Genomic DNA, 26,009 nt, shown 5'->3' with positions numbered 1-26,009 from the left:
GTGTGGCCACAGAATCGTAGAAAATCCTGAGTTGGAAGGAACCCACAAGGACTATCAGTCTGATTTCTGGCTCCTCTGGCACGTGACAACCCCAACAATCCCACTATGTCCCTGGGAGTGTTGTCCAAACTCTCCTGGAGCTCTGGCAGCCTTGGGGCTGTGCCCATTCCCTGGGGAGCCTGGGCAGTACCAGCATCCCCTGGGTGGATTTTTCCTAATATCCAACTAAATTCCACCTGAAACAGCTTCATTCCATTATCGTGGGTCCTGTCAGTGGTCACCAGAGAGCACAGATCAGAGCTGCCTCTCTAATCCCTTTCCAAAGGAAGCTGCAGACCATGGTGAGGCCTCTCTTCAGTCTCCAGCTGAACAAACTAAAGGACCTCAGCCACCCCTTGCAAGGCTTTCCCTCTAGACCCTTCCCCAATTTCATGCTGTTCCTTTGGATGCTCTCTAATAGCTTTATATCCTTCTTATTTTGTCCCTTGTCCTATTCTGATTGTCAAAAATTACAGTGGCTTCAGCATCTGGGTGCTTTGAGGGGCTCTGAAGGGTTTTGAGTCCAGTGGTGATGGCAGCACTGAAGGGCAGTCAGGGAAGCTCAGGGTCTGGATAAAAACAGCCTGCAAGCACTGCATATATGAAACTGAAAAGTTTTCACAGCTGTCTGATACCTGATGGAAGCTGGGAACCCCAAATCCATGTTATTCTTGCTGTTTTCCCCAGATGTTTTGGCTGGCTCAGCAACCTCAGCCCAGCCATGCAGGTGCAAACCTCTGGCAGGCGGCTGAGTGTGTTTTATAAAACCTTAAAATGCTTGAAGGCAGCGTGCAGACATGACTGATTTCCATCCCAGGCGCAGTCTTTCCTCCAGACTTTCCCTCCAGGCATCCAAAAGCAGCTTCTGCCAGCATTTAATGGGAAGGCTGAGGGATGTCTGAGTGCTCCAGCTCCATGGTGGACCCGCATCCCGTGAGTTACACATTGTTCAATCCAGGTCACAAACCCTTTTTGGAAAGAAGCTGTAATTTAATAAAACCTGTGTTTACAGGGCTGCTGCTTGGATAAAACCTGTGCTGCTTGGAGAGGAGACTTTTACCCTGCAGCTGCACGAAAGGCATCAAATTCAGAAGGAACAGGGATGTCTTCCCTTTGCTTTAGGGCTCTGAGCACCATCTCCCAAATTGTGACATCAGAACTGGAATTTCTTGGCTTTCCTTTCCATTTGGAAGAACTGTCCAAGGCACAGGCTCTGTTCCCAGAGCCATTTAAAAGTATTCTTATATACAGAATTGCAGAATGGTTTGGGTTGGAAGGAAGATTAAAGATCACTCGGTTCCAACCCCCTGCCATGGGCAAGGACACCTTCCACCAGACCAGGTTGCTCAGAGCTTTGTCCAAACTGGTCTTGAACATTTCCAGGGATGAGGTGTCCAATATACATTTAGTAGATATATATGCACACACACATGAAAAATGCTTATTTTTTCTAAATATATATTTATAAACAATTGTGTATTATAGTATATATATAGTGTATATCTATGTATTATGTATACATATATTTACATTGCATATATATTATAATGTTTATACATATATGTTGAAGACGGTCCTTTGATAGATTTTAGGGGCCTTCAAGCTGAAAATTTTAAAGCTACGCCTATTTTTGATTTTCTATTAAGTTTTTTCCCAGTATATCACACTGCCTCGTGCAACTGCGTGGACACTGCTATCAGTGAGTGGCAGAAACCAGACGGTGAGAGATAAGAAAGTGTGACGGTGTTTGGGTAGGATTGTGGTGGGCTGTGTTTTTCTGGTCCACAGGCTGGGCTTTAATTGTGAGGTGGACTCCTATGAGATCAATTTCATTGTCTGGACAGGAATAGGAAAAAAAACAAATGTGCAGGAATTAAGTTATTTTCCACACTGGGTCTGCTCTGTAGTTTGGTGAACGCCCCGGAGCAGGCGTATCAAAGCAGCCTTAGAGTACAGCGGCAACCGCAAAAGACGAAAAAGACCCGTCCCGCTTAGGAAGAAAATTAGGTTTAATATGCTTGTTTCACCAAATAAGCGCTGATACCCTCAGAGTTCCACCTTCAAGCCGCCCAGGCTGAGGAGCGGGGCGGAGGAAGCGGCGCAGCAGGCGGAGGCGGAGAAGGGGAAGGAGGAGGAGGCGGAGGCGGGGGATGCTCGAGGCGGAGCCGGGGCGGGCCGCAGGGGAGGCGGCTGGAAAACAGGCCGGCGCTGGTTCTCGGCCCGCAGTGCCCGCAGCCGCCGCTCAGCCGCGCCGGGAGCCGCTCAGCCGCGGGAGGCAGCGAGGCGAGAGCCGGGCGGGCGCCCCGACCCCGACAGTCCCCTCCGGCACCGCACCGCACAGAGAGGTACGCGGCGGGCGGCGGCCCCGGTCCCCTCGGAGCGGCCCCTCACAGGGTCCCCTGGGTCCCCTCAGCCGGCACCTGCGGCGGGAGGGCCGGTGCTGCCTCGGCGGGGCTGCCCGGCTCCGTCCCCGCACTGAGCGCCCGGGCAGCGGCGGGGAGAGGGCGGGGGGCTTTGTCTGGGGGCACAGAGCCGGGACCCGTCCCACACACCTGCTCTGGGGGCCATTCCCTGTACCCCGTCCCACACACCTGCTCTGGGGGCCATTCCCTGTGCCCCGTCCCTCACACCTGCTCTCGGGGCCATTCCCTGTGCCCCGTCCCACACACCACCCTGAGGGTTCAGCCCGGTGTCCCATCCCACACGGGATCCCGGAGGAGCCAGCCCTGTGCCCCGTCCCACACACCTGCTCTGGGGGCCATTCCCTGTGCCCCGTCCCACACACCTGCTCTGGGGGCCATTCCCTGTGCCCCGTCCCANGCCCCGTCCCACACACCTGCTCTGGGGGCCATTCCCTGTGCCCCGTCCCACACACCTGCTCTGGGGGCCATTCCCTGTGCCCCGTCCCACACACCACGCTGAGGGTTCAGCCCGGTGTCCCATCCCACACGGGATCCCGGAGGAGCCAGCCCTGTGCCCCGTCCCACACACCACCACCCTGAGGGGCCGTTCCCCGTGCCCCATCCCACAGTCCCACCTCCCCCAACTACTCCAGGGCATGCTCGCTCTGCCCCATCCCTCTCACCCCAAACCACCCCAAGAATTTTCTGTCCCTCATTCCTCCGCCCCTTGGCACCCCAGCCCAGGTGCAGAGCAGGTGCCATCCCTACCGCTTTCCATGGGGACCGTGGGAGAAAGGATCGCTCTCTCGGCTAAGGGCAGAGCACGCACGGCTGTGTTGGGATTTTGGGGTGGTTTGGGTGTTTATTTTCCCCCTGCCGTGTGTTGATGTCGGTGGATCTCCCGCATGTGACACGAGCCCGCGCGTGCCTCCGCGTTCCCCGCCTCGGCGTTCCCGGCGATGACACCGAGAGGAGAGGTGAAGTGGGGAAGTCACCGTGCCGGGGATGTGAATGACGAGCGGCGAAGCCTCGCTCCCAGCTTGTTTGTGTTTCTGCTGTTTTCGTGTTTATGCAAAGCTGTTACAATACCGGGGGCTTGGCGGTTCACACCGATCTGGCGTTTTCAGTCGAATCCATCGACTTCTGCAGAACTGCTCCGTCTTTGAGATCCGTGTAGTGGATGAGAGATTAGTCCTGAATGCCGGGTAGTGAAATGCACACAGCCAATTGTCAGTTACTGAAACTGACCTCAAAACAAAGCTTTTATTTACATTCTTAAACCCGTACAGAGTGCTGCTCTGCTGCACCCTTGAGCTGCTCATCCCAAAAAATGCTTTCCGTGGATTATAGACATGCTGTCTCAAACCGTGGTGCTGGGACCAGCTGTAATTGCCTGATATATTGGATGTAGACATGAGCTGTACATAAAAGTGAAACCATATGTATCGCCTAACACATGTCCACTCTGTGATCCTGCACAAACAAAGTTGAGCCCAGAGCCCTGTCCTTAGCTCACCCTGTTGATCCACTTTTCCCGTAGCCTGTAGGATGCAGTCCTGTTCCCAGAGTTACCAGACAGGTTTAGTGGAGAACAAGAAATCAGCCCAGGAGCATTTCTGTGTGTTGTGCAAGAATGCTGTTATGTTCTCAGTCCTTTACAGATGTTGTTTTATTGACTTAGTGATAACATTTTGCTCTCCTAGGTCCTTTTCCCTTTCCAGATTGTTAGGCCAGCACTTACTAATCTTTTATGGCACTGCTGTGGAACAGATGTACCGTGTTTTTTAGGGAGAAGCAAGCTCTGTGGTTTCAGCTGGCTGTGCCTCTAAAAAAAGCCAGCACTGCCTTTCCCTCGTGCCACTGTTGTGGAGTGGGTAGCTGGACTAGGAAGCCTGTTTGGCTGACTACTGAGCTGGCAAAAATCCAACAGCCTTGGGTCTGACTCAGTGCCTGGATCCCAATCACTGTGTGGCTGTTCTAATGTTTACCTGGACTTCTCTGGGTTTGGAGCAGCATCCAGCTGGTATTTTGGCTGAGCTCTGTGTGGACAGGGGTGTAGAGGTCTGAGGCTTTAAATGCTAAAAATGCTGGCTGATGTTGGGTGCTGGGTGGTTTATCCCTCTCTGTCCTTTGGCTCCGTGGAGCAGCGGCTCTGGAGCTGTTCGGGTTTATGCCACGCTTTCCTGAAACGCTGGAGTGTGCGGCTGGAACACCACAAACACGCTGCACGTGTCCTGGGGTCCCGTGTGCTCAGCCCTGCTGCTGCTGCTGAGGGCACTCATGGCTGTCTCTCTCTGTTTTGAGCTGGAAGAGCTTTCTCCCCGTTGTGTCTCTCCCACCAAAGTGTCGCAAGCTAGTTGTGGTGTCTCTGAAACTCCGTGTTTTAATGGGATGGAGGAATCTCAGTTGACTTGGTGGCACTGGAGGGTTGAGGTAGAGTTTGGAGAACTCTGTCAAATTGTTGGCCTTCCTTACAAACAGCAGACACGGTGGTTTCTGGGCTCCCTACAGCATCTAAGAGGTGTGATGATGCTTTTACTGACCTCCACCTTAACCAAGTAGTGTAATTTGGGTTTCTTTCACTCATCCATCCTCAAAAACTTTCAGACCCCTGCCCATCTTTGCCTCCAAAGCTTGGAGGAGTATTCCTGTGTCTTACTGCCAACCTCAGGAGTGTATCTGCCTGTCTCTCAACCCCACTTCCATCATTTCATGTTTTCTGTCCCTGTCATCTCACTGAAAAGTAATCCCTTCTAATCAAATCTGGGATTCTCCAACTAAATTCGTGCTGGCCCAAGTGACTGTCTAAGGAAAATTGTGATGCTGACTTCTGAAGTATGTGGAATTACTTTGTATGATTGGGTTATACAGAAAAGAGAAGTTATTTTCTCTGTTGTTTTCACAAGTATTAAAGCACAGCCTGCTGTGTTTCGCAAATCTCTCCGCTGTCTCCTTCTCTCAGTAATTGTAATTAACAGACCAGAAAATGGAAAAATGTAGAAATACCCTTTTCCACTGGCCACAAACATTTGTCCTCTCTAGAAGTTAATGAAGTCAAGTCTATGGAAATTAAATTACTGTTCGTTTTTTTTTAGTTCTGTTGGTAAGCTAAAACATTGTGCCAGAGTGGTAAATAATAAATAAAAGAGCTGTAAAGATCTCCTCTTGGAATTGATGTGGGTGAAGAATGGATTTGAACTCTTCTTTCTTAGGAGAGTCTAAACCTCTGGCTTTAAGGTGTGGCTGAGGGATCTGTCCTGCTCTGCTTGCATGCAAAAACTGATCTAAGCACAGCAGTAATGTGGGAAGGAGATGGCAACCCACCATGAGAATAGGGAATAGAAGCATAACCATAAAAAAATCCCAAATGCAACCAATTCATCAAATTACGGAATCCTAAGACACAAGTGGTTTTACAAGTGACACTTCAAAACCACCTTTGTGGTGTTTCCAGACTGCGTTGTCATCTTTGTTGTCTTCCTGTTGAGGGAACATGAAAATTTTCAGCTACCTTGATTTTCTGTTCTGTTTTCATTGGCTGTGTTGGTGTGTTGGCTTTGCTGTGTCTGGGCATTCCGTGTTGGGGGCACGTGGGTGTGTGCACTGTAATAAAACTTGAGTTTACAGGAGTCACCGTGGAAATGGGTTAATTTTTTTTAATTTTTTTTTTTTTTATATCTAATATTTCAGTGGTTTCTTCTTGTTTTAACAAAAGATTCCAGAAATACCATGGGTGGGAACATGAACCACGTGGAAAATAAATCTTTGTGGCAACTCCCATGAGCGTGGTGACACCTGAGGAGCACATTGGTGTGGTGCAGGTGTTTCACGTGGTGTGTGGCTTTGCTCTGGAGAGTGGCTTTGAAGGAACCTTAGCTTGAGGTCCTGTTTTTGTGTTTCCACGAGAGCCAGTGCCCTTGAGGGGCTCTGGGAGAGGGCTGGGCTGCAGGCTGAAGGAACAGGCGCAGGTGGGTAGCTGAGAGAGCTGGGGGTGTCCACCTGGAGAAGAGAAAGCTCTGGGCCTGCCTTTGATCACCTTCCAGTACCTAAAGGGGCTCCAACAGAGCTGGAGAGGGATTTTGGATGAGACCCTGGAGTGACAGGACAAGAGGGAATGGCTTCCCACTGACATAAGGGACTTCTAGATTGGATATTAGGAAGGAGTTCTTTAGTCAGACAGTGATGAAGCCCTGGCACAGAAGCTCTGGTTGCCCCACCTCTGCAAGTGTCCAAGGCCTTGTTGGACAGGGCTTAGAGCAACCTGGGATAACGTGAGGTGTCCCTGCCCATGGCAGGGGGTGGGAATGAGGTGATCTTCAGTGTCTCTTCCAAGCCAAACCATGCTGTGATTCAGCCAGCAGCCCTGAGCTGTGGAGAGCACAGCACACAGAGTTTTTATAACAATGCATTTGCTGTCTGAGCCCGACAGCAGCATGACAAGGATGTTAGCTCTGGGAGATATGCTCTATATTCCGGTGACCTTTTCCTCTGGAAATCTTTAAATGCAGTGAATGTGGTGTTGTTTGGTGAATTTTAATCATGCCCTTGGCTTTAAGTGCAGTTTTGGTGTTATTTTTCATGGTGACATGAAGTTTTTGTTTTGTGACATGTTGGGGCCAGGGCCATCAGGTTGTAAGGATGGGATGGAAGTTGTAAGGATGCAGCAGGGACTGGTTTGGCTCTGAGAAAGGCCTGGGTTTCTCTGATGAGCTCAGCAGCAGGAATGTAATGCAAGAGGGGTCAAAAAGCCCCTCCTTGCTTTTCCTGCTGGAGTTTGAACCCTGAGCTATTCTCGGGTAGTTCTCTGCTACCCTGCTCTGCTTTAAAGTCTCAGTTAAACAAGGCACTTATTGTTGGTGCTCTCTAATTCCAAATGATGGTGGCTGGCAGCTTGCTGGGTCTAAGGGAAACAGATTTTGCAGCCCCAGAGTAGTGATTTACACGGCTGTTGTTGGATATTCCCTCTTTGGGGCAGTTTAACACATCATGCTCTGAGACCACGTTTTCTCACTTCCTGGAGCAGAAGGATGGAGGGAGCACTGGGGGCCACAGAACAGATCTGTGCCAGAAAGGGAGTGAGGAGATCTCAGCTGTGGAGGGTCCTAAAGAGCTGAACTGATGTAAACCTAGACAATTTCAGCTGATAGGGAATTTTTGGTTTGGTAACTTTCGTTGCTTTTATCCAATAGGTCTTTCAAGGACTGCAAAGCTTTTTAATGGCTTGAAAAGTTCATTTAATTCCGCTTTTAGGGTGTGTGTGTACTCACTGAGTTCAAAGGCAGGAACTACCTTTTAAGAAATAAGAAACTATTTGTTTTCCTGGCTGATGAAGTAGAAAATTAAATGAATGTACATAACTTTTGAAGAATGGATACTTAATTATTAATTTCTTCACCATTCATTATTCTGCATGATGCCAGATTTTCCTTAAGTGTGTCCTCAAGATTGAGCTGGGTGACATGGAATAGTGTAGATTGCTGGCATGCTTGGAATGACTGAAGTATTGGACAGGATATGGTCATGTTTGCACACTTTGAGAAGGGGGGAAAAAAACCATGTTGGTTTTAGATCATTGGTATCGTGAAGTGCTTACTCAAACTCCCTTGTAGCTGATGTAGGCAGAAAATGCCTCATGCTAAGTGAAGCAGATAGTTCTAGCCTATTCCTAAACTGGGAATTGCATAGGAAAGGAGTTTATTTTCCTTTATAAGAGTTGATTCAGTTAAATTAATTTGTAAGGGCAGGTGGGGAATGGGCTTTCTTCCAAAGAGGTTGAAGAGGTGCAGTATTCGAGCGTGCTCACCTGATGTTTCTGTTGGACAGGCATTTAGTCTGAAACTGAATTAAAAAGTCTCCTGTCCCATGGGATGCATGTTCCAGGATATGGATGTAAACTCCTGCTTTGATCTCCAGTCTTCTTCTAACAGGATTTTCTTTTTTTCAATCAGTCACTGCTGTGATCCCAGAGGATTCTGCCAGGAAGATGTGCCTGGTAATCCTTTGCTTGAACTCCTGAAGCTCACAGACCCTTTGGGAAAGCCTGGCAAGCTGGCACAAGGGTTGTTTTGCAAGAGCCTGGCTTTAGGAGTGGAGCTGCCCTGAGATGTTTTCTCTGAGCTGTCCTGTCTCCGACTGCTTGTTTCCTCTCTTGCATAACTCCTTTCCAGCCGGGTGACTTGAATAGATTTAAGAAGCTACTTCTAGGAAAAGGGGTCATCCTGTTCCTGTGCATGTTCTGTTGTGACTCTGGGTGTGAGATCTCAGTCAGGGAGCCCACATACCTGGCAGAAGATTATTATTTTTATGGGGTTATTTTTTAGCTGGATCCAATCCCTGGCCCATCCCATGACTGCTGCTGTCAGCACTACACGTACAGTCAGCGCTGTCCTTTAAGGACAGTACAAACTGGGACCTAAGTTTTCTGGGATTGCATAACTGTGCCCTCAGATGTGCCAGGGTGTGCTGACAAACACACACACACGTCTGGTTATAGCTGAGATGTGCTCACAGAAACTTAACACGTGTGAGTATTTCTCCCTGGGATCGCTTCTGTCACCTTCCTCTCTTCTTCTTCCATACACAGAGCTTGTAAGTTGACTTTGGATTTTCAAGAATGGACCAAGAGGATTGTGGGGCAGCACACAAGGAAGCAAAAATTACTAAAACCTCGTTGATGGGTCAAGCTTTAACCCTGAGCTAAAAGTTGGTACTTGAGTGTTTGCAGTTTACACTCTGTGGCTCAGATGCTCTGACCCCACGGGACACTTCGTACCATTCATTAATGCTTGCAGGAGCATAAAGTCGTCCCAGCAGACTAAATTAAATGTCTTTTCCTAGTCGTGGGGAGCTCACATCATTGCTCCAGTGTCACAGTGGCATCTGGTGTCTCTGTTTGGGCTTTGAGAGAACTTGACAAAGGGCTGAGTGTGACTGTGGGCTTTGGAGTGAAGCACTGGGTCATTACTCTTTTTGTCCCCTGATTCCCTTGGGGTGAGATCCGGGGCAGGGAACCAGTCCTGAAGATCTTACACATGAAAATATTCCAGGGAGGAACAGAAGAAAGGCCTGAAAAGAGAGAACTGCTGAGACCAGGGTGAGAGGACAGATGGGAGGGACAGTTGGGATAGGCTCCTGTTAATAACTGTCCCCATGCTGTGGGATGTGAGAGGGACTGTGCTGGGAGAAGGCTGTGCTGGGGAGCTCCTCTTCCCTTGCCTGTCCTGTGAATCCAGCTCTTTGTGTTCTCCCTGAACTGCTCCTCTAGGAATGGAGGGAGAAGGTGCCATGTGAGAACAGGCAGCTGCTGCACGTGGGATCTTACAGTGTTTCTCCAATGTATGATGGAAATATTTGAGAGGCTTGCGTGCTTTGGGGCTGCTGCTGACGTGTTCTGTTGTCATATTTCTGTTACAAGCAAAGAACTGCAGGGCTGGAAGGGACCTTAAGTTGACTAATGTGACCTCCTGCCCCAAGGCTGGGTCAGATCTATCTAAACTTTCCCAGCAGATGTTTGTCCAAAGCCATCGTTAAAAGCCTCCAGTGATGGACTTTCCTCATCCTCCCTGGGTGATCCTTGAAAGTCCATCATTGTTCTTGCCATTACCAAGATTTTCCTAGTTTCTCACTTGGATTTCTGTGCAGCAGTTGAGAATTGCTGCCCTCTTGCCCTTTTGTTACTGTACAGAGTGAGCTGTTCAATCCTCTGGAGCTGCCTTTGGGAATCTCTGGGCCGTGTCTTCCTTGAGCTGGAGGCTCCAAAACTTGCCTGGAGTGCTGTGTCTGATACATGTGTGTACTGAGCCAGCAAACACCATTTTGTGACTCTCAAGTAGACTTTTGAGGTGTGATGAATGCATTTTAGTTTTGGACAGAGCACTGGTGAAGTGTTTTGTCATGCAGAGTTTTATTATGGCTTTGTCTCTTTTCCAACTATAAAAACAGAGCACGTGCTTTCCTTGCCCAAGTGCTGTCTTTTCCACAGGGATGTGTTCTGGATCTCTGACTGTTCCAGAATAATTCCTTCCTGTTGTAAGGTGAAGGAAGTCCTTGCCAGCTGCCCTGACCGAGGCTTTCCCCCGATTAGCTCGATTACAGCTCAGCCATTGTGCTTTCCTGCTCTGATCTGCCAGCTGTAGCTCAGGAGTGACCTTCCCTTCTCCCTCCCTGCTGTGATTACACTCTGTGCATCTGATTTTGTACCTACTGTCCCTTTGTTTCCCTGAAGGATTCAGCTATTCATGCATTTCTAAAGCTGGTAAAAAGTGGATGTGAAGATTATTCTGAGAGGTATCACTCAAATATAAAACATGACAGAAAACAGATCAGCCAGCACTAGAAGCATTATTTGCTAAGGAAAACTCCTTCACTTTGGGTTTTTTCTCCAAAAAAGATAAACTTGCCTTTGTGTATTGTTCTAGGTATTTTCTCTGCATCTATTAACACCTCTATTATACTTTTCAGTGGGAGAGAGTAGGAAGTGTGTGTGAAAGGTTTGTCTGCACACAGAGAGCCTTTGTCCTGAGACAACTGAAGAAGCTCTCACCAAAATGAAGGCTGGTCTGGACAGGTCTGAAACATCTTTTGGCATTAACTTGTGTTTATTGCTGTGGGAAGAGCAGGTAGGGAGGAGCCGTCTGGCTGTTTTTGTTTGATCACTATGTATCTTTGAATTCCTCAGTTTTCTTGCAGAGTTTTTGTATGATAACTTGTGTAATGTGAGTCCCCAGTTTATCTTGTTCTCTTTCAAATTGCAGTGAAAGCTCTGGTGTTTCATTCCTTACTTTTTTTTTTGCTCTGTCAGTTGCAGACACTGGGATCTTTAGTCATGTGGAAGGTATTTTATTGACAGCTTTAGAGTCTGAAGTACTTACATGCACCAAAGAGGTGTAGAGTGATGTAGACTCCTGGGCAAAATCCTTTTTCCAGTGTTCCTTGATAAAGATTTCTTAGAATTGAAGAGTAAGTGAGGTGGCACAGGAGATTTGAAGCTCTCTCATCTGACCTCCTGCTCCAGACAGGGCCAGGATCAAAGGTAGGTTTCTTGTGAACTTTTTTGGACCTTTTTCAGTCAAGAGTGGCAGGTTGATGTCATGCTTATTGCTCTTGAGGTGAGGAATATTTTCCTGCTGTCTGATCAGTATTTCTCCCACTGTCAGTAATTCCCATTGTTTCTTGTTCTTTTGTTTCTGCTGTCCAGCCTGGCTCCATCTGCTCAGTAAACCTCATTTAAGTAGTTGAAGACAGTAACTGGATCCCCCACTAAACTCTGTTTCTTCTCCAAGTTCAACAACCCCATTCCCTCATTCCCTTCCCACACCAGGTGTTCAAGGCTGTTGGCTGCTGCCTTTGCAGCTCAGTGATCCAAGCAAATTTGAGCCACAGAGTCATGGAATCACAGGCAGGTTTAGTTGGAAGGGACCAGAAAGCCCATCCAATCCCTTGCTGTGGACAGGGACACCTTCCACTATCCCAGGGTGTTCCAAGCCCTGTCCAGCCTGGCCTTTGTATGCTTCCAGGGATCCAGAGGCAGCCACAGCTTCTCTGGGCACCCTGTGCCAGGGCCTGCCCACCCTCACAGGGATGAATTTCTTCCTCATATCCCATCTATTCCTGCCCTCTGTCAGTTTAAAGCTTTGTGTTTGACCCATCCAATTGGTATCTCCCCATTTTTCTATGTTGGTAAGCCCTGGACTCTTGTTCTTTCTACCCACATTGATGGCTGTTATCTTGTTTTCAAACAGAGATTAAAGCCACAGGGTTCAACTCAAGGGAACCAAACTCTGAATTTTCCTGCTGGATTTGGAAGGAGAGATCTCCCCCCAGGCTGTGTCCTGCTTGCTTGTCTGCACTAGTCTGTTTTTAGGAACATTTTTGGCTTAAATGGATCCAGCTAAATCTCACACCTGGTGTTTTTTAATTTTGTTGCTCTCCACAGGGTACTCTCAGGTCTGCTGTTCCAAAAAGCATGGCAGTGAGCTCAGGGCAGAGCTTTGCAAGGCATAGCTGAGTGCTTTCCTTGGCTCATCCCTTGGGCTTTGCCTTCATGCATCTGTGGGACATTTTTAACCTCACATTTTACCTTGACCCTCTAAGAGCTTTTTCTGGAGAGTTGCTGAATAGAGAGTTGCTCCCTGTTTTTGTATTTGTACCTGGGGCTTCTCTTTCTTGATTATTTCCTGATTCTGATATTGGACCAGTGCATGAAGCTCATTTAGAAACTGAAATCTGTACACCATGCTGCTTGCAAATCCTCCCAGCTGAATCATCTGTTATGTTTATGGCCATACATTCCAGTCTGTCATCCCTACTGGTAATAAAAATATTGCACAGCTCTTATGCCTGGCTGGTCCTGCTTTCCAGTGCCCCCCCCCATTTAGATAACAAACCCTTGATAATTATGCTCCAATAAGGATGTTATTATGCAGCCATTTTATGGTGATTACATCTAATGAATGTTTTCTTAGGTGGATCTTACAGGAATGTCGTGTGGAACAGCGTCAGAGCTAATAAAGATTGCATTTCTGAATCTCTTTATCAATCCTGTACATTTTTTCCTAGTGATGCACAGATCCTTTATTGCTCCATGGATTTCTGATGCTAGAAGGGACCATAGAGGTGATGAGTCCTGCCCCTGTCCACACTGAAAGTTCAACTGGGCAAGTCACAGCAGATTGATCAGGAGTTTTGTGACGGGACAGTTGTGACATGACAGCTCCAGGAGATCAAGAGGAAACAAATGCGATGTGTTTATGGATCCCAAACAAAATTAAACAATTACCTGAATGCAGTCTCTTCAGAGCAGCCTTTGAACGAATCCCTACCCTTTTTCTGCAAGGGCTGGGAACATAAAGAACGTGTCTAATCTGTACTGATATCAGGCAGCAGTTATCAGTGCCTACGTGCTGTTACTCAGATCTCGTTAGGTGCCTAATTGGATAATAGGCAGGACACTTCACAACTGCATAAGTATATTAAGCTTAATCTGGAGCGGGGAGGGGAAGATGTGCTCGGTGACAAATGGACACAAGAAGATGCACAGTGGGGCAGAGGTGTAAATATGGGGCTGTGTCCCCATCACCTCAGTCCCAGTAACTGAAGGCAGAGCCCCTGTGTCTGCAGCATTTACATCAGTGCTGAAGTCCCAGAGCACAGAGGTACAGCACTTTAAACTTCATCCACGTTGGCCAGGCAACTTCACCTTCAAAAGCACACTTTTTCTAGTAGTTAGATCCCTTTCTAAATTCTTTTTAATAAAACATGCAGTATAACTTAATACCTGTTTTTAAATCCAACATGATAGAACAGAGAGAAGCATCCTGTGTGTTTGTGTGATGCTGGACTTTGCAGCATGTTCTGGGTCCTAAAGCTTGTTTCCAGTACATGCAGATACACAGTGGACAGGATCAGAAAGCTTCCACATTTCTGTATGAGGAGAAGCTATCTGATTATTAAATACTCTTCCCTTTCCTTCCTGAAAAAATGCAGTTACTGCAGTTAGCCAGTTTTAAACTTTTGGAGTGGATTGCCTCTTTCCAAAGGTGCAGTGAAACCTAAGTCAGATTCTTGTGGAAGATGTGGGTATGAGCACATTTCATGAGTTGGCACCACCTCTTCTATTGTCAGGAGAAGGGATCTGCAAGGGACATTTCTGGGTGCAAGAGATGGATCTGCCAAGGGGATCTTTAGCTCAAGGTAATGAGAGAGTGACTGTGTGTCCTCTCCATGTATTTTCTGGATTTCCTTTTGACTGATGAAGGTTTTTCACAGAAACCTCAACTTGAGCCCAACTTTTGGCTCTGTAGCTCGTGTGAGATGCCTGCAACTTCACATTTATTTCTTGCTTAACCTCATAGGAAAAGTATCTTCACCTTTTGCTGTCCAGCATCTTTCTGTAGCTGGCAGGAAGGACAGGAGCCAACCTCTTAATCTGTAAGTGTCTTAAGCAAATGTAAACTCCGTTAAGCGTGTTTATCACCCAGCAGCTCATTCCCAGCTGTGCAAAGCACCTCGTGGCTGGTTTGTGTGGGATGTACAGAGGATCCTCTGCTGCTTTGTCCTGTCATCTGTGTTTGTGACCAACCAGGGCTAAGAGTGAGACACTTGTCTGTGTGAGGAAACTATTCTGCTGCACTCTGAATGTAAAGCGTGCTGACTTTCCCATGGAAAATGTTATTTAAAAACAGAACCCCTGAATTTGTTTTATTTTGGATGAAGGGAAGACACCGTGGGGTGTTTGGTCCATGTTGGTGTGGACAAACTCCCAGATGGAGGAACTAAAGAATAGTGATAGAATGCAGAAGAATTTTTGTGGTTATTCACACCTGATCTAGTGCCTGCACTAAAAGCATGATCAGCAGGGAAAACCAGTATTTTTTTCCAAAGGGTAGCTGACATCTGAGCAGCCAAATTCCTGGGACAGGATCTGTAGAGAGCCTGTGTCCTTGTTCAGCTCATGTTGTCCCTCTGAGGCACTGGGGGGGGTAGCTGCAGGTAACTCTTCCCTTCTGTTGCTTGTGCCTGGGTCATGCTGCAACTGGAAACATCCAGAAGAAATGAAGGGGAGTGGGCTGCTACAGATGGTCTCCCCAAAGTGTTGGATATGTTGATAGCGTGTTTTGTATAGCTATACACACCAATATTGTCTTTATCTCCTATCCAAATCTGCTGGGTATTGACGTGGACTCAATCCGTCATCAACTTCAAGTCAGGCTCAACTTCAGCCTGTACTTATTAAAGAGTGAAGAATGCTCTGTCATACGCAGTTGATAAGGGAATTTAGAAATAAAAGTGCATATTAAACTGTCAGTAGCATTTTTCCCCCCTCTTTATCTGGAAAAAAAATAATGGCATGGGTTGTTTTCTTCCTCCTGCATGGGCAATTTCTAGACACGCCCAGCACTTACAGGATTGCTTTTCAAACCCAAGAGAACCCTTACGGTGGTCCTGTGTGGCCCCTGCCTGCTGCAGATCAAACCCACACCCAGACAGGCAGGAATCAAAAGCAGAACACCTGCTTGGTTGATCTCTAGTGTGTTCTTTCCAGAAAGTTTTAAAGATGTGTTTTTTGAGGACAGTGAGGAGGTGAGATCTGTGATGCCGCGGATTCATCTCACCCTTGTGGCAGAACATGGATGAGCTGTCCTTGTAGAGGGAGCCACAGTAGGATTGTGTCACTCTAGGTCTTCATTAGGATCTTTAAGTACTATTTTGAGTTTCCTGAGCTTAAGTCACAGAAGATCTGATGTCTGGAGTCAAGGCCTGGCCTGTGACAGGCAGTCCTTTGGAAAGCTGTGCAAAGATCCTCGTGTCTCTCCAAAGCAGTGCCCTGTATTTCAGAAAGGAACATTGTGAGCGAGGAGAACAAGTTTCAGATCACATGTTCCCCAGCAAATACTGTCCTTTCGATAGGAAGACTTGTTGGAGAATGTTAATTGAGTCCCTTTTTAAATGAAGGAGGCTTTGCTTCCTTCCCAAGTTTTCAAAACAAATTTTCCAAATACAGTGCCTATGTTTCATTCAAGTGTAAATCCTTTCTCTTTAACCTGGAAGTTATCCCAGAAAAAAGCCTATCCATTCACTGCAGGACAGACCTTTGTGGTTGTAGTGGAAAAAAAAGAAGTAGATCAAATTGTCCAAACAGGAAGGGAATTAAGAAAAGCCTTTGCTCAGTGAGCAGAGCTCTCATTTCAGTTTAAATGGTGTCCTACAAATTCCACTTTACATCTCCATTGCTTTTGAAGCATCACACAATGATTGAGGTGTCTGCTAAATTTAGAAATGACAATTTTTTTCCTGCCAACACGCCAGCCTAGCTGGAGGGATTTCAGCATGTAGTTATGGGATGGATGCAAGCAGTGATTTGAAATTTACTGGCTTGTTATCTCATCTGACTTGCACATAGCTCTGTCCTGGTAGGGATTTAATACCTTACACTGATGCCTTTTCATCGAGGGCATTAATGGAAATGCTTTTCTGGCACAGCCAGGTGCTTGTGCTGTTTTACATTCGGTGAAGCTGAGGTACTGAAAGGATCAAGCGTGGTGTGCTGAATAAAATGAGCTCCCACCTAAACACGTTGAAATTGTGCTTTATTTTGAGCAAGTTATGGGTAGGACTGTGGTTCTTTTACCCCAGTCATATGGGAAGGCTGTGGAAGCAGAGATAAATCACAAGTGTCCCAATTCACAGTTTCTACTGTTCACCATATGACAAATCTTCCTGCTCTGTGAAAAATGTCTTAGATCTAAAATACATCTTTTTTTTTTTTCTTTCCTCAGCCTGTGATATTTAATTATTCCCTTTCTGAGCAACATTTTATCTCAGTTCTGTGAAGCTGTTTGAGGCACAGTTGCATGCAGAGGATCAATACTAAAGTAAACTTCCCTTTGTTTTGGTAAAATTTCTTGATTGTTGTGGAGAAGAAACGTTTTGAGTTCAGGTGTGTCAGGGGAAATGAAAGGCACCTTGCAGCAGTGGTAATCCATCACTGGAGTGCATCCCACAGCACTCCAGGCTCCTCTTTGCCTGCAAGGCACTTAAAACCTCAAAGCACAAGAAGTCGACTGGAGGAGGTTTTCTGTTGGAATCTCCAGACAAAAAATAATCCTCGGGCTTTGTTTTGAAGTTTGCAACAAGATGGGAACAAAGGTGAAGGTGTCACTGTTGTGTTTTTATCTCTTTCTTCACCCTTCTATTTCTTGTCTTTGGTATTGTTTGACCTTTAAAGGTCTCTTGCAGCCTAAACTATTCTGTGATTCCATGATTCATGGGCTAATTCTGCTCTCTGCTCCATTCCCCTGCACTCAGGAGGAAAATCACTCAGCGGGGGGAATTGTCATTCTACAGCAGGGATGTGGTCCTGTATAAGCGATTTTCTATAGCAGTACTGATTTCCTTTGGATATCTCCAGGTGACCTGAATGCAGACAGTCAGTAGTGATGAGAATCTCTTTGCTTTTATACTGAAATATTTCTTATTGTCATACTCAAACCCATGGGGAAAATTCCCATCTTCTTCAAGGGAAGTTTTTGGTGGGACCAGACAGCCAGTCTGCCAGCAATAATCCAGCCTTCAGGATCTGAGGACTTGCTTCCCAACCTGAATTCCCCTGCCCTGGGCTGTGTGCTGCTCCTGGGGTGTGTTTGTGCAGACAGCAGGATGGAGAGGGCTGCGTGAGTCGCAGCGTGCCGAGGCCAGCCCTGAGTACGTGTCTGCTGCCTCAAAGCTGGAACATGTGGTTTGTTTAATGCTCCAGCAAAGCCCAGGGAAAGTCTCTTTGATACAGCTGCACCTGGAGAGACATATTTTTCCTGGAGTCACATCTAGTCTGTTCAGGCTGAAGTCGATCCAGTTACTGTGGGAGTAAATCCATGCGGTGTTTGGCTTTTCTAATTCTGGTTCTCTTCCCATAGTGTTGCTGTTGGATTTAATGATTTTCCCTGTGGCTTGAATGGTAAAAATGTGGTAACTGCTTGGGGATGGCTTAAATCAAAGATTCAGTGTGGGTGTTGCTTTCAAAAAAAGAAGAAATAATGCTATTTCGAGAGCTGTGCTGCTATTTCAGGGCAGTTTGGTAGGTCTGGGTTCTGAGAAGTGGTGAGGAAAAATAATTGCTTTTGGCTATCGTGTCTCATATGGTGTGTCCTGAAATGATCCTCATGTACACATACAGCTGGAACCAGTATTGAGCCTCTCTGCGTGGGGATTTGTTCTCTGTCTCACCCTCCTGGTACAGAGGATGGGAGGAGAAGAAAAAATTCCTGTTGAAACTTTTCTCCCAAGCTTGCTGCAACGAATTTAAAACCCCAAACCACAGCAAATTCCCAAGTGTAATATGGGCACCAGTGTTTATTTGACTGAGACACAATTGTGTTCTGAGTTGTGCAAACACAGGCATATTTCCTATTTAATTAAGGCTCGTTTTATGAATTAAGACTCCCAAACAGTTGGAGAGAGAAGGAGGGTGAAAGAGATAAGATCTCAAGGTTATGCAGATGGGATAGGGTACAGCTCTTTTTGGCAGCTGGAATATGACTTCTGCAGGAAACTTGTTTGCAGCATTGTTCTATCAGTTATGCCAGTGTTTTTAACTTACAACCTTTTATTTTTTTCCCCGTAGTTTACTGTCTGTCTTTCCTTCCTTCTACAGTCCTGAAACAACAAGCTTTGATTCTGCCAGGAGTGTGAGACTGGCAGATACCTCCCAATGCTCAGTGTGATTGAGGAGCTGGAAATAGGGAAAAATTGCCACCAAGGCTCCACCAGAGCCTGGCAAGCTTGCAAAGACACAGGGAAGGCAGGCCAGTTTGGGACTGGTTGTTGCTTGTCCTGTTCAGTCCAACAACTGAGTTGTTCCTGAGCTGTCAACCCTTTGTCCTGTCAGAGTCTGACAGAACCAAACTGCAGCTTCATGCACTGTTTTAGATTCTGGCCAGCTGTTGGCAGATCCCTGGTGGTCAACAGGATTTGGAAACCAAAGGCACTGGAGTTCTTGGCTAGATCATGATTTCTGTTACCAGGGTTAAGATGGGAATATCCTGGTCACTGCAGCAGGTAGGATACAACTGGTGTCCCCCTACTCTGCAGCTTCTCCTGACACAGCAGGAGAGTGTTGTGGCAGTAACAGCTGTCTCTGTGGTGGGTAGATATTGTGGGCTGTCTTCTGGGTAGGTGGGACCTTCTACCTGTGTGCAACCTTCCAAACCAAGGGGCTGCTGATGTGCCAGCTATGGCACGTGCTTGTTCTGTCTGCAGGGGATTTGCAGAGCAGTGGATTTACTGGATTTGCTCCTCTGTTGCCCAAGGAACGTGCCAAAGCTGTTCTTTCTGTCACTGCTGTGGAACTCCTTTTAGCTGTGTAATGCTGTAGCCTCAGGCTACAGCCCTTCACTTCTGACCTTGTTGGATGCTGGGGCAGGAGAAACTCAGTAGTCCAGACCACATTCTCAGCTCATTTCTTTGGAAATCAAATGGGGATGATGACTGCCTCCAGTGAGAGTTTGTGATGGTGGAAAGAATCCTCTGGTCCTTCATTTTATCCCCACACTATAAATCGAGGTGCTGCCCCAGTCAGCAAGGTGTGTTCCTTCCTAGCTGCTCCCATCACAGAGCCTGCCACTTTCTCACGGTACTCTTCAGCTAGAGGAACACAATTATTTTCATTTCTTTTCCCTCAGATGAGGAGGATTTGAAAAACACATAATGGTGCATTTTATCAGCAAGTTTTAAATGGTGTGATTCATCCCCTGTGTTCTTGGCGTGACGTTCCTTGGTTTATTTTTTTGGATATCTGTGCAGTTCTGTCAGTGCCAAGCACTGTATGGAAGTGCCCTGTGGCAGACAACCTGCTCTGCCCATATGTTCCCTTTAAAAAAAAAAACCCAGCTCATAATAGGAAGTCTTTATACTGCATGCCAAGACGCTTGGGGCTTGTTAAATATATTCTACTTGTCAACAACTACCCAATTTAAAAAGTAGCCTTGGTGTGAATCAGCTTTGAACAAGTTCATTTGACTCAGGGGATATTTGCAGGCATTAAAACAAGTTGGATCACAGTGGTAAAAATGTGCAGTGGTTTCCTGATCAAAAGCACCATCCAATGACCCTTTTTTTCTTTTCTTTTTTTTTTTTTTTGTTTTGTTTTAATCTTTTTCAAACCTTCAACAGTGCAGAGATTTTTCCAGATGGTGATTTTGGAGATGATTTTGGGGCGAGTGTTTCTGGGGACCACTCAGTGTGTTGCTGGAAAATCAAGTGGTAAAGGAGGTGCCTGGTGCCTCAAAAGTTGAAAGAAATCTTATTCTGGAACTTGTTCCACCATCTTTGGTGATTCAGAGTTAATTATGAAATGTCAAATGTCATGGTTAAGGATCTATTTGGGCCTAAGTGGTTCTCTGAGTGCTCTGGTTTATTCTCTGCCTCCCCCCTGTGTTTTTCCTGGGTGATGATGCTGTCAAAAGAGGCAGAGGGGTTGGCTGTCCTGGATCATACTTGCAAAAAAATACCGTTCCTCAGAACAATATTTTTTGTTGTTGTTGAAGAACTCAAACATTTCTGCTTCACTTTCTGGGCCAGCAGTGCAGTGGTGGGAGCCTGTATTCTGCATAAGGAATCATGGCCCCAGCTTTAATGTCCACCAGCTTTGGGCTCCTTCTCCTTCATAACTTTTGGAATAGTTTACAGAGTTTGTTATTTGTTTTGTGTGCACTGAGGAAGCACATTTTCTTCCCAGCTTGGGAAGAGGAGACAATTTTAATATGGCCCTGTCTCTCCTGAGATGAAGGGAGGGGATATTCCTGGAAGTGAGGGGGTAAGTGGAATTAAGGCTTGGTAGAGTCAACTTCTCAGAGTAAAGGAGACCTGAGTTTGGACAGGCAAAGGTTAATGCTGTATTTCCCTGTCTCTTTTGGGATGTGTCCAGAGGAAGCAGAGCCAGCCTGAAAGTCCCTGTTGCCTTTGAAAAACCAATGCTGAGGAGGTTTGGGAGCGAGCCGCAGGTTTGGTGTGTGGGAAGAACGGGAAGCATTTTGGCACTCTGCTGTCCAAGAGTACACGTGGTGTGTCATTAATGCCTTTCCTTCCTTGATGTCTGATCCAGCCTGCACTCCCTGTGTGTCAGGCACTGGGGTGGGTCAGTAATTTGTAAATGGAGCTGGTAGATGCTGATGTAAGATCAGTATTTTCAGTGCCTCGAGCCACGCTTGATGCCTTGGGCTTTTACAAGGATAAATTGTAGTGGATGGTAACATTTATCTTCAGTTCCAACTTGTTTTTCTCTCACAGGCACCCCTATAAATTCCAGCAGCTCTCTGGAAATCAAACCACTTCATTTCACGTTCTGCCTGTGGAAACACAAGGCAGGACACAAGTTGCTTCGTGGCACAAGAGTGCTGGCTTGTTTTTTGTCAGTCTGAGTCCCTTGTACCACCATGGTGAGAAAGATGAGCGTGGTCATGTTTCCATCATGAGGGCTGGTGGGCAGAGATGAGGCACACAGGATAAAAGGTGTGGGATGCAGTAGAGAGGGTGCTGCAGAGATGGACATGTTCCACTCAAAACCTCCTTGAGACCAGGCAGGATTGCTCACTCAGGCTCATGTGTCCCTGTGCAGCATCTGCAAGGCTCTTTGCTCTGGTCAGGCAGGAAGAGGTGATAGGAGGATCAATTCTCACTGATATGAAAAGCAGGGATTTTGCATCTCTTTCCTTTATTTCAAGTATTGGAAAACACTGTTTGAAGGGGACCATGCTGGTGATGGTCCTGCTTGGAGCAGAGCCTTTCTGACCCACACTTCAGTTGCTTCAGAACAGGTCTCTGCCTACACACAGCTGCCTGCAAAAGAGGGGAGCAGAACTGGGCTGGGGCCGAGTGACTTGTTCTGACTGCTGAATCCACCTGGCAAACCTGTTCAAACTAAAATCCTGGCTTGGATAAAGGCTGAGCACACCTGTTCACACTAAAATCCTGGCTTGGATAAAGGCTGAGCACACCTGTTCACACTAAAATCCTGGCTTGGATAAAGGCTGAGCACGAAGCTGACAAGGAAGTGCCACTGCAGGTGGTGTCAGCCCAGCAGCTGGAGGTGAGCTGCCAGCATGTGCAGGTGTAACACGAGTTAACCTTGATCCCAGTGGTGTGATACTGTCGGTGACACAGGTTTATGAGCTTGGGAAGGGCTCTGGTATGTACAGGGAGGGCTGTAGAGCATCACCCTGCTCCTGCAGCTCTGGGTAAATGAGGTGTGTCTGCTTCCAGTGCTCCTGTGGAGCTGCAGATGCAGCTGGCCCAGGCTGGTGTTTGCACAATGCCTGTACAAAGGCAGCTTGGAACAGCAGGCTGGTGTCACCCCCTGTGTCTGACTGACGTGGAGGACTTGGGATCAATTAATAACACTCCTGAAGGGGTGTAAATGGTGATTTTGAAATGGGTTGTGGGTTTGGCATACAGCCTGCTGGGTTAAAAAGGAGGAAGAAGGGAAAAAAGAGACACATCTTCCAGTCTGATGTGTTTGCAGCATGGAGAGCTTGGAAAGAGCATCTTGAAATAACAGGCAGTAGGGATTAATGTGCTTGTGTCTGAGAGGGCTGATGAAAGGAGGAAGGAGGGAGAGGTTACAAAATGCTTGTTTGTTGTGCCAGGAGAACCACAGCTCGGCGTGGGCAGGCATTGACAGGCAGAGCTGGAGCCAGCCCAGAAATCCCTTCCACTTCAGTTCTGTATCTGCTCACAGATATGATCTGTCCTGACCTGTGCTCAGGGAACAGCCTGAGTCTGAAACCTGCAAAGGTGTTAAAGGAGATAAAATTGCTCCAACCAGAATAATCCTTCCAAGCACTTCTCGCTCAGCTTAGGGAAAAAGGTGCATTAGAGATGGTGATTGGAAATTGTTATTACAGTTATTTAGGTGAGGGTTACTCACTACAGCCACACTCAGTAAAAGCAGTGCTGGGCTGTGTAACGAGTTAATGGCCTAACAACTGCAGTGTCTTTACATCTGCTGAATAAGTCACCTTTCTGTCATGGAGCTTTTGCCTTTGGGCTCAGCTAACAGTGCTTTTAGATAAACACTTTTCCTTATGCAGCTGATGAAATAATAGAGGTTATTACATCTATTGAAAAAAGGCTTTTGAAACTCTTGACCAGAAAGTTCGTTGGTATTATTATTATTGTTTTTGTGGTTTTTTTACTGTTTTCATCATGGTAGATTCCTGAGGTGCAAAGGCCATGAAATTTTGTTTTGCAATTCAAACCTGGCCATCTCCATTGAATTGGCAGGATAATTCCCAGCACCACAACCCCGTCTTCTGCTGGGACTGGGGTGTAAATGTTTATGACAGATTGGATCCTGAGCTGAAAGCTTCAACCAATATCCTCACTGTCTTTAGAGAAAAGTATTTCAACAGCTGATTAGTGCCACTGTTAAAATTAGATACTTTATTTTTGTTGTGATTTTTTTCCTAGCTTCTGCTCTTGGTTTCTCAATCTCACTTTGTCTCTGCTTAGATTGAATTAATTTGGTGTCAAATTTTCTCTGTAAACACTTCCAGGCTGTGATGACAAACCTGCATTATAAACACATGTGTGTGCAGTGGCCCTTCATGTGTTGATAGTATTTTAAATAGCTACACTTAAAATAATGAGGAAATAGTAGTGTGTTTATTTCTTGTGCTTCCATTTAGTCTTTCAGCTGACTCTTGTTGCTTTTATCCGAGTTTCTTTCAAACACATGCAATATCATTGCTTAACTTTCTGATCAGGGATGATGCTTAATTCTCATCAACTAAAAACCTACAGGGAATAAAGTGATTCTGGTAATTTTTTCTGCTTGTCTCTGTGGTCAGCAGGAAATTTGTTTGTGTTGATGATGCATTTCTCACCCTCCAGACTGGCTGTTACACTTGATAATGTGAAGGCAGTTGATTCAATAAAATTTCAGAGCACTCAGAAAGGTCAGGTGACTGTTTTAAACTGTCTGTAAGCTCCCTTTCAGCTTGGCCATGCTGAGACAGGAATGCCAGAGGTCAGCAGGATGGATCACTCCTCCTCTCCATGCCCTGAAAGGCTGTGGGCAGCAAATGCACACCTGAAATAATGATGGGTGAGATGGGTCCCACTGGAATAACCATGAATTTGGTCTGGGAGTGCCAGCAGTCCCAGCTCGTGGGTAAATAACAATCTACTGCATGATGCAGAGTCTGAAGGAAGGTCACTTTCTAAAGATTAACCAATCCCAGTGGAAAACCCCAAACAAACCCCCAAACCCCAACCAACCTTTAGCCAAGCCTTGTTTCCAGAGCATTGCCCTGCCCAAGTCTTTGTGTCACCAGGGCTACAACAATACTACCACAGGAGTAGTTGGGTGAGCTAAGAATAGCAGATTTCCTTGAGAAATGCTTTTGTTTATTTTGGTTTTCTATTTTTAAATAGTTGGAGCTTTAGTGACCTTTTTGAAGGGTCATGGAAGAATTGCCTGATCAGAAAGTATTGTTGTAATAAGGAGGGCAGCTGTGAACTGCCTTAATTCTCTGGCTTCTTCCTTGTGACCTGTAAGGTTTTACTGGCAAAATAATGGGGGAAAAAAATCATGAAATTGTCAGCCCACTGAACTTGTAGCAGGTACAAATGCCAGGAATGGAAGCCCATGATTCTGGCTTGGTAGAATGATGCCCATCTTAGAAGATATATTTTTGTAAAGATTTGTCTGCTGGAAAACAGCAGTTATGTTCAGGATTTTTTTTGGGGATGGGTTTGGTTTTAGGGATTTTTTAAAAGGTGCTTATTGTTTTTCTTTGAATGAAGGAAAGTGAGAGGGGATGAATGGAGGGTAATTTCTCCTAAGGAGTCAGGGACAGAATTGTGATAGGAATTAAGAAAAGGGGGTAAGTCTGAAGTAGAAGTGATTAAAATATCCTGAGTGAGACACAAGCACACGAGCTAAGAGGATCAAAGCTGCATGTTTTAGACAAAAGGAAGATGTGTATTTGGATATTTTTCTTCTTGTGGGTAACCAGTGTCTGTTGGCTGTGTCACAGGAAGGCTGTAAGCAAGACAAAGCAGGGGAATTTTACTTTCATTGAAGCTGTGATTTAGTGCTATCCTTGCTCTTAGATGGACACAAAGTAAAATTACAGTCTGAGAGAGATTCACAGTGCAACAGTCAACACACTTCTTACCCTGTGATTAAAAGAGAAAAAAATAAAAAAAAAACCCCAAAAATCAAAAAAACCCAACCCTTTTTGGCAATCAAGAAGTAAAAAGCCAAACTGTCTTTGTGTCAGAAAACCTGGTAATACCCACTGGCTCGGGCCCTGACTGGTGGCTTGGCAAGTGCTGAAGGGAGAGCACTGCACACAGTGAGCTGTGTTTTATCTGCTAATCACCCATGATTCTACCAGAAGGAATAATTGATACTGAAGTAAAGTGTAGTGGGGGCTTCCTGTATTTGTATCACCTGTTCATTCCACTGTGGAACATGGATCATGGTTGGAAAACTCAAGCTTTTGCTAAATTTTAATTGCCTTTCCTTGTTGATCATATGGTACAGGTTGTTGGCTAATTAAGGGTGGTTTCCAGATCAGGGTTCTGTACACACAAAATACCCTGTTATTTTCTCATCTGTCTAGACAGGTCACCTAATCCACTATTAAAATAAAAAAGTAAAAAAGAACAGAGGGAAAATAATTTTCTTGGAGCTTTCGTGTAAAGAATTCACAGGAGCTTGCCAAAACCAGGATTAGGAAAGCTGTGCTTAAAAAGCTGAGCTAAACAAACCCCTTCAATTTCTACCGGATATAGGTGGCAGAAAAGAAGTTCCTGTACTGTGGCAATGAAAATACATGGATTGAAGTGGTACCAGGAGAATGAGAAGGGGAGAGAGTTATAGAATGTCTGTGGGAGGGAATTCTCGCCTTCTGTTCTGCCCTAGTGAGACCCCACCTGCAGTGCTGGGACCCCCAACATCAGAGGGATGTGGAGCTGGACTGAGTCTGGAGGAGACCATGGAGATGCTGCAAGGGCTGGAGCCCCTCTGCACTGGAGCCAGGCTGGGAGAGCTGGGGGTGCTCACCTGGA

At 46.2% G+C, this 26,009-nt stretch overlaps 1 protein-coding gene across 1 annotated transcript in view; it reads left to right on the top strand.

Annotated features, from left to right (window-relative positions):
* Window positions 1-2,244: 2,244 nt before the first annotated feature.
* SMOX (spermine oxidase) overlaps window positions 2,245-26,009 on the top strand; it is a 49,646-nt gene continuing 25,881 nt past the window's right edge. The window contains exon 1 of the mRNA XM_015624928.3: window positions 2,245-2,384. The gene's annotated coding sequence lies outside the window, so the exon portion shown is untranslated. The remainder of the gene's footprint in view (window positions 2,385-26,009) is intronic.

This window comes from Parus major, chromosome 4 (assembly GCF_001522545.3).
Source record: "Parus major isolate Abel chromosome 4, Parus_major1.1, whole genome shotgun sequence".
NCBI classification, from domain to species: domain Eukaryota; kingdom Metazoa; phylum Chordata; class Aves; order Passeriformes; family Paridae; genus Parus; species Parus major.
The sequence above is the reverse complement of the archived record's forward strand: the minus strand, read 5'-3'. Positions and strand labels throughout refer to the sequence as shown.